We start from the raw sequence: 10,019 nt of genomic DNA on the forward strand, positions 1-10,019 counted from the left end.
TGTCATACAACTATAGCATCGAGATGATCAGTGATGCTTAGATAGAAATCAATGTGATCTCTTATACGGTCATACTCAGTACTAGTTGCTCTCTAATAACTATCCATACTCACCGCTTAGTGTCTCTACACTGTAGACTAGAGACTCATTTATGCCGAAGAAAGTGAATCATGCGTCAATCTATCTGGATCGATCACTATCTTCATGACTATTTTATGATCAGGAGCAATTTAAGAATCGATTATATATGACTCTAATTCTCAATATTTGAGAATATATATCATAACATCAATTCTAAGGATGATTTAAGGACACATAACTCTTGAATGAAAAAAAAATTATGCTTTATTGATTAAATCAATAGTTTAAAGCACAAAATTGTATCATAGATTGAACAATATATCTACCAAGCTTCTAGGACAAACATCTAATATTGGTAATTTTTCTTTTTCTCTAAAGTCTCTCGCCACCCATTCGACCAAACTCGATGGCCCAAACTCTGAACAATCACCCCTAACTTCTCCATTTCCCCCTTGACTCCTCTATTTCATCCTTAGGAAACTCTATCACCTACATAAAGGACCATTAGAGGCATTCTACCTCCGCCTCTGAAATCTTGTGTGATGTCTAGGTTTGCTGCCGTGATGGACTTTGGGCCACCTTTGACCAGATCCATCCTCCCTCATTGGAGGCCGAAGATGGCTAACTCTATTGTCATCGGTCCTTTTGTTCTTCATCCTCCGTACCCCATGATCACCACTGTTTGCGAAAGTCCAAGGAGAATATGGTTTTTGACGCAATCGCTCACTCAGAGTGCTCTTGTAATAGGGCCTTGGAACCTTTGGCTTGTCTGGTGTTCGGTGACCATGTTGATATAACCATCCAAACCCTGTCTGATTTGATGGATACAGGTTTATTTTGTGGATCAGAGAGTAGGTTGGGTATGTGGCGGCCCATCAAGAATGCATCACAAAATGGGAGTGGCCCAGCTTGCTCCAAATTTATGTTTGTCGTGTACTTGGGTCAATCTTACTGGACATTCTTGAAATTTGCTGTGTCAGATTATGTTCCTATGGCTGTAATTGCTGAACTCTAAACAAATCTAATTTTTAAGAAACAGCATTAGCCAACCATCCTTTCCTTAAGTTTTATGATTAGAAACTATTATATTCACTTGAACTTCTATTTTAAATTTCTTGTTTTTGCTTTCTGAGGTTTGATTAAGGATTAAAGACTAACAAGTTATCAAAATCAATAAAATAATAATAAACTAAATAGTCCAGAGGATATACAATTTTTATTTTATTTTATTATTTTTTCAATAAAATTAAAAGATGTTTAGTATGATTTTATTTTATTTTTGTAATAAAAAATATCATGGTGCACAAGACTCCAACCACTGCGGGCCTAGGAGGGTCGGTTGTTAGATGCAAATTAAATGGAAGAGGCAAGGGTACTTCATTATATATGCATATTTTTCATATTCTAGTTGCCCTAAAACCTATGACTAAATATATTATGCACCAAAATCACTACTATGTATTTTGTTATATAATCATCTTTCATTCTAAAATACATTTCAATTGTTCAGAATAAGTGAACTCACCAACACGAAGGGACAACTACTTTATTGCATCTGATAGTGTCAGTTGCCTCTGAGGTCGTTTCCAATTGTCAACGCACCATCAACCTTGGCATTCTTTGTAAAATTGATTTTGAAAAAGCTTTCAACAGTTGTCAGTTGGGATTTTTTGTTTAAACTTCTTCAACAAAGGAGCTTCGACAGATGATGGATTGATTGGATGCATTCACTATTTATTTCTTCAACCTCAGCTCTGGTTATAAATAATTCTATTAGATTCTTGTTCCTAAATAGAAGAGATTTGAAACAAGAAAATCCATCATCACCCCTACTTTTTATATTGATTGCCGATATACTCTCTAGAATTTTAAAATCTGTAAACTCTAAAAATCTTCTGAAAGGGATCGATTCTTGCAAAGCTGACAAGTCAAATGTTAATTCCCTCAAATGCATCTTATATGCTTTTGAATTGGTAACTGGGTTGAAGATAAATTTTCAAAAGACTTAGCTGGCTGGACTAGGAATTAGTAAGCAGCTTAGAGATCATTTTGCTAAGATGCTAGGCTGCAAAGTTTCTGAGTTACCAATCCAGTATCTCAGTCTTCCTCTCCATCACTTGGCTCCAACCAGTAGGAATTGGTCCTTCCTCATTGAAAAATCCTCTAAATGCATGAGTGGCTGGAAGGTCAAATTTTTATTTCTAGTAGGTCGGATGGTCTTGATAAATATGATGTTGCAGTCCATCCCTCTTTGCTGAATGTCAGTGTTTTAGCTCTCAGCAGTGGTGATTCAAAAAATAAATCAAATATGATGTGATTTCATCTGAAATGGGCAGCACCCTGGCAGCTGAGTAAAGCATTTGGTGAATTTGGATCAGCTGTGCAGACCTATAAAGTTGGGTTGCTTGGATTTACTAGATTTAACTCCATCAATACAGCCCTTTTGTTGAAGTTGTGGTGGAGGTTCTATGAAGAGCACCATAAACCATAGTGCAAGCTTGTCAGAACAATCTACTATCAAAACAAGCTACCATCCACACCTTCATGTTACATGAAGAGAATGGCATCCCCAATCTGAAAGGGCATTCTCAACCTTTATGGGCTGTTCAAACGATTTTTTATCCCTAAAATAGGAAAAGGGGATTTAATTTCCTCCTGGCATGACCCTTGGATCTAGGATTCATCCCTATCAGATGTATTCCCCCACTTATTCATGCTTGCAAAGAAACCACAACTCTCTATTGCTAAGTTTTTTCAACAAATCAGAGGAACTTCAACTCCCATGCAAATGATTACGAAAGGTTTCAGACAACTATTGAACTCCATCGTTTATAGAGAACTATGTGATCTCTCTTTGATTGTCTTGTCTTGCTCATTGTGCAACAATCTTGATCATTAACTTTAGAGATGAAGTACTGATAGCATATTCTCGATGAACAAATGCTATAACTTCCTTAAACATGGTGGTGCAAACTCTCTTCTTGGTAAATTCTTCTAAAAGCTACCAGTCCTAGAAAAGGTTAAGTTTTTTAACAAGATTTTGACTACTTCAAATCTTAAAAAGCGAGAAATGTCACTATTTGATCATTGTGCCCTTTATGGTAAACATGGAGAGACAACGGATCATATCTTTTTGCAATGTCTTTATTAAAAAGAGTTTTGGGTTGTTTTCTTTAGTGGCTATAATGTTTTGCCTTTACCGAATAACTATATGACCGTGTGGATCAATTGGAGAAAACACAAATCGGTATCTCTTCATTTTTCAGCTATAGAAAGTCTGTTCGTCATGGGCTGTTGGTGCTTGTGGCAAGAGCGCAATCAACGCATTTTTAAGTTTGAAGCAATAACAGTTCGAATGTTAGTTTGGCAAGCTTCTTTGACAGTTGATAGTTGGATGCATCGAATGGACAACGGTAATGTCCAATGCATCTTGAGGATCCTCAGAAAATTTCATACATCCTAGGTACTTATAAGGAGTTGGTTGGTCGGATATTCTGACACTGTCGTGGTTCATTCTCTTAGCTGGGAGACTCATTATTTGCCTCTCACATTTTTTGCTTATTAGTTAAAAAAAAGAAGATTTAAGAAGAAGAGCACAATAATTATGGAGGAACGTCTTTCCACCCCTTTTACTTCCTACTGTATCGGAAGCAGAATTTTTTTGGCTTTTTTTTTGTTTCTTTTGTCAACTCTCATGTTTTCATGTCCTATGTTTTCTTTTGTTAAGCCGCATGTCTGACACCTCTTCGTTTGGTCCTAGCTTAATGAGCCATCACTATCTAAAGCTTTACTTGCCTCCAGTTTTGTACTATGTAAATAATTATTATTTTAATATATTTGGAAGAAGCATCTTACTCCTTTCTATTTTCTTCAAAAAAAAAATTACTTTGTTGTATCTGTTTTTATTTTTGAATAATTCCTTGCACCGAGAATTTGAAAAAAATATTAATCCTGTCATTTAATTTTTCTTGCTTGATGAGGAGAGATGCACCTTGAGTGAGTGGAGATTAGCATATAGAAAACTCTAAGCTTTCATATGAAAGGGGACGCACTCGAGTCTGCTTGCACCACCAACATTAGTTTATCCGAGTGCTTTCCAAAAATTTAAACTTCACGGAGAAACGTTCTTCTCAAGCAATGAAAGGAAAGTTATAGGTTCACTGAAGGAAAGCAAATCTATCTTTCAGGCCACACCTCAAATTTACAAGAAAAAATTATATTACTTAAAGTACTGAAAGAGATCACAGATGGCTAGGGAGTGGTGTTGGTGGAAATAATGATTCCTCGACCCAAAAGTGCCACTCTGCTTTGGCATTCTTCTTTTCCTTTTCTTTTTTTTTTTTTCTTTTGGGTACATTACTTTGGCATTCTTCCGTAACCTCTTAATTGGAGGACGCAGAGCCCCTCCCTTGGTCCCTTCGCCCCTTGTTTGCCATTCCCAAACAATGGTCTGTTTGAGACTACTGTTGCTCACCCACAGATTTTTTTTTTTAATAAATAATTATACTAATTTAATACGAAAGCAACCTAAAAAAATCAAGACACATAAAATTTTACAGAACCGACGGACAATTCTCATCCCATCTCCAAACTCAATCATCGAAGTGCTCCACAATATATGCCACCATCTAATCTGCAGCAGTAATATTTATCCTTCGATAAATATATCAAATTTTGATCATATTAATTTGACGAAAAAAAAATCAGATATTTTGAATAAGTAAATAAAAATTGAGCTGCCTTTTTTCCTCCTTTTTGTTGCCACTACAACAAAGATTGATAAAAGACCATGAATGTGACCAAATAAACTTAAGTGCGGTTCTTATTTTGGCTCAACCCTGAGTGGCATAGAGCATTTCAGGACCAATTGTTAAACCATTGAACCAGTGGGTTTGCTTTTGTATCAGATCCCATCTTAATGTCTTTGCGTAGTGTTGGGCTTGGACCACGGGATAGCTTGGCTAATTTATTCGGAACAATGTACAACATTGTTTGGTAGCATGGTCGAATATATTTGTCAACGAAGTTAGGTGTGAGAAAAAGATCAGGCCCAGGTTACTTTTATTTCAAATATTGTAGTGCCAAGGACTGCGAAATCATTCGTTTCTGTTCAAGGGCTCTGTAAAAGTAGCCAATTCAACAAAAAAAAAAAAAAAGGGTTAATGATAACCAGGAATTTCCTCCTTTAAAATCCACACATTTAGGCAATGCTTGTTATAAGAACAAAGAAGGCATAAAACTCTGAAAAAAAATACAATGTATAGTAGGAACAAAAAGCGATTAAACAAGAAATGATGATAATTCCTTGTTGAAAATTAAAGAGAGAGTAAGTAAAAAACCAGCCATGCAAGACTGCGATTAGGGCAAGTTTTTGCCTTGGGTAATTAGTTGTTTAGTGTTGTTTAATCTTCCTTCCTTTTTCTTTTATTAAAGAGCATTGTGAGCCTGATGTCCAAGACCTTATGGCCTTCTTTGATGGAAATCTGAGACCTTATAGTCCTAGCTTAATCAAATCAACTTTACAAGATCATCAATGTCACGTGAAAACCATCTCCAGTAGCCAAAAGTCAATAATCTTATATCTCAAATTCTTTTGAAATCAAAAAAAAAAAAAAAAAAAATCCTTCATCTTGTTCAATGTTGATAGCATGACATTTTTAATACAATAGATGGCCGCATTAGAATGCACCTGATATACAATTGTTTCAGAAGGAATAAAATTCTATATTTCGCACACCCATTCCCCCACAACACCCGATTGCATGCAATGCTCCCATAAGAGACCTCCACCTTATGTTCATCTCCATTTGCCGGTGCGAATAATTAATTAGGGGTGCAGGGCCAATATGCTAAATCATGCTAACAAGAAAACCCATGAACGATGGACATGCAAGCTTTTCAACTGAATGAAGATGCCATATATGTACCATCTAATTTTTTTGTCTCTGTAAAATATTTGGCACGTGTTTGATTCACAATTGAAATGAAAATCAGAATAGTTATATTTCAAAATATGTTTGATTCGTGATTGAAATCAAAATCAAAATTAAAATAAAATTTAAATATTAAAAAATAATAATAATGATTAAATTTTAAAAAAATTATAATATTTTTATTTCTTTTTGAATTCGAAATAGGAACGAAACTTCTTTCAACGAAACAGTTTGAGTGGGGGTTACTTATTCCAATTTGCCCAACCATCTCCAACCAAAGATGCCCTTGGAATCAAATCATGGAAAATCCATACCAAGGCGTGACTCCAGTGCTGGAATCCAGTTAAAAGATTGAACCGTATATGAAGTTGTTGGCCCACCACATTCCAAGACAAAGTCAGCTTTCTAATAAGCGAGGACTTGAACGTTGATTCCACCTTCTGATGTTCTTTCCACCCTTTGATGTCCCACGGTTTTCTGGCCTTTTGTCCTAGTGGAGCTTAGATAAAGCCCAAAACAAAACCTTGTGCCGATTAATCTCTCCTTGGAAGGCATCTTGGGTTGGGTCCCTCCATGCCTCTTTTCTCCCTTTTTGAATTGAAGTCATTGAACACGTTCTCGGTAGGTGGGGCTATTCGGATCTCAATTTGTTGCTCACCAACGCAAGGCAACCTCCAATTACACAATCACTGACGCCACAATCTTAATAACGTTCTAAATTAATGGACGTGTGAGTGAGTCACCCACCAAACCGCATTTAATTACTTCTCTCACGCAACTATTGCATGGCAATGAGATTTGTCGGTTTGTCGCCATTGTCGTCATCCTTGCCCACAGGAGAACTTAGTTTATATATATATATATATATATATTGTAGAAGTTTACATATATGTTATTGCCTTATTGGCCCTCGTATTTAATTTCTTAAGAGGATTTCTCTATTTTTTTTGGGGGTAAAAGAGGATTTCTCTGGTTGATTTAATGAATGATGTACTTATTGGCAGTGATAAAGGAAAACTTTCATTCTTTTAAGGGGTATGCGTTAAGCGTTGCTGCAGTCCATTTTATCCTCTCTGTCGTAACTTGATTAAACATCTGAATGATATCCCAACAGCTAAACCCCTGCTCCAATTAGAGGTTTCAGATTTTGGGATTATTTCTCCAAATTTTTTATTATTAATTGGTACAGGTCGTTGCATAAACAAAGAGAAGCTGTTATTTTTTCTTTATTTTAAGTTATCACCATATGTAGTACCAAATTGATCAACAGCAATAGAAGATCTTTATACTATTTTGTATAACTTTTTACGTGTAATTATTTATATTGCTACAGTATTTCCAAGCATAACATTATATAGTTAATAGGAATTATTATTCCATTGGTATCCAATTCATGATCTCAATTATTTTTTAGATCAGAAAGTCATTTCCATGACAAAATGCTTCTGTAGGTGACCCATGAGACAATAGTGGAGCATCACAAGAAAATAATCTTGCCAGTTTTTTTTTTTCTTTTTTTGATGGAAATAAGCTTGCCAATTTGAGTGATCTTAATAAAATAAGCTTGCCAATTTGCCTTCCCTAACGTTTATCTCATGTAGATTTGTATTTAATTTACCCCTTATCCTTCGTGGTCGGATAATAGTGATGCCATAACCTCCTGGTCCACGTTACGACACCATACAACGATACGTGTGCGATCTTCTAAACCAGTGGCCGCAGTCGTCGTCAACATCGGCAGCCATCTATTAAGCTAGCTGGACGGCCGTTGATGTCGGCAAGGCGCAGCCACGACCACGTCACCACTGATATCCTATCCCGCCTACCCTCGATATCTTGGATAAGCTGTGAGGTCGTTGTCGCGTGAATCTTAGAAACACGGTTCTGGTTAGATTCGTGGCAAAAGCTCGGCCGTTCGATGCGGCGCCACACGTACGTACGGCGGATGGATGGTTCGTCACACGTGTGAGGCCGCAATGGTTGGCCGAGGTGACGTGACGAGGGCGTGTGGAATTGAGCGAGCTGCGGTTTTGACCGGACGACATCAGAGTTTAGACTTTTAGAGTTGGCGTTCGGGTCTTCTCTCTTGTCTTGTTAGCCTTTTTCGACGAGCCAACGCAATAAGCAGTAACCGCCGTCCCATCCGTCATCTTGCTGTTAGGCACTTGCATTACACGTGTAGAACAGATGAAGGGTTATTTTCATGGGCTAACATAACAAACATGAGATAATAAAATATTTACGTCCTCTGATGTGGTGTCGAGTGATTTTGGGATATTGTGACATCCATGCAGGTGTATATTGCTCTGATCTCTTTCATAGGCCGGCAAGTTCGCTGTGGAGATTTTGCAGCAACCTGGTCCAATAGAATTTAATTTGATTGGCCGATGATATGTTACTTTTCTCTTGCATGTGGTGCAGATGTGAACATGGCTATGATGATTAGAATTGCACATATAAATAAGTATATAAATTTTGAATTATGCATTTTTAATGATTGGTATAGAGTTTAAGGATGAGTGCAATTTTGAAAAGGACTTGTTTATTGAAGTGAGCTCTCTTGATTCAAGGGAGAAAGTCTTTTTGTGGCTTAAATAACGGATGGTTTATGTACGATATATAATTTTTATTGTTTAATATATTTTTTTATATAAAAAATTTATATATTACTATCATTAAAAATTAGTCTGATTAGAATACTGCACAGATTGATCTGCTAGAGAGGTCGAATGATCAGTTGAATAGACTAGAGGGATTGATTGAAGATCATGATGTGCCTTCAAGATGATAATGTGGTAGCTAGGATGGCGATAGTTCCAATTTGAAGATTTCTGAGGTAGTGTCGAGAAGAAAAAGACTATACTTAGGCCCTCGCATCAATACCGGATATGATTTGAAATAGCACAAAAATGAAGAAGTCCTCCATTCGAAGAGTATCCGATAGAGGATTCTTTTGACACCTAAGTTAAACAAACTCTCAAAGATTATGAAAGCGGCAAAGTGATGGCATAAATGCAGGCTTAAAAAACTTACTTAAAGGTTCTCCTGAGCATAGTTTATATAAACAAGTATCCAGTTGGTTCATGCATCACACTCCAACGGTTGTGGAAAACTATCTATGAGAATTTGAATTCTCCACATGCCTTTAGATCGGCCACATGTTGAATTTTAACCGATTAATTGGAGAAGTCACTTGAAAAATATACTTTATATAAATGTGAAATTCAAATTTATAGCAACTACTCACTTTGTATTAAATGATTTTGAGGCCAAAAATGTCTCTTGAACATTCATCCCATGACTAATGCTAATGCTTAGCTATTTTCAAAATAAACATATAATTCCAACTAATATAGAAGAGATGCTGCTTTCATTAATCCCTAAATTGGAAGAACAATATTAATTTATCTTTAAGCCAACAATCAAAATTATATATACTCATTTAAAGGAACCGAAATAACGGTACGATTTCTCTCTTTCCATTATCATCTCCGAAGCTCCTATGTACCTAACTCTTAATAAAGCTTTTGTGTCACTTGCTTCGATGGTGTGGATTTGGTGGTGCCAGCTATGAAGTAGTTGTAAGACTTTTGCCTGGTGTATCGATTAAAAATTATTCGAGCTTGTAAGACATCTATATCCTTGGTTCATCACAAGGTTTATTCGTTGCCTTTTGGCCGGAACAAGTTGAATTAATTGCCTTGCATTGAGCATTTTTAATATTGTTTTAAGGTTTATTTCTAATCAATTACATAGTTTCATGAAAGAATCCATTTTCAAAATGCTATTGAATGTTTTCAGTACTTGCTTTACAATGCAAGGACTAAATAAATCAAGTCATGGAACCATTAGAAAACACTGTCGGGACAACACAACTTCAAAAAAAATCCCTTGCGAATCTTCATCACTGCAAAACAACAAACAACTGCAACCACTAAAGATGCCCGCCCAACATTTTGACTTGTATAGCCCTTCAGTTCTTACGTGATCTGGGGATCCATTCAT

The sequence above is a fragment of the Elaeis guineensis genome, chromosome 6, assembly GCF_000442705.2.
Source record: "Elaeis guineensis isolate ETL-2024a chromosome 6, EG11, whole genome shotgun sequence".
Lineage (NCBI taxonomy): Eukaryota > Viridiplantae > Streptophyta > Magnoliopsida > Arecales > Arecaceae > Elaeis > Elaeis guineensis.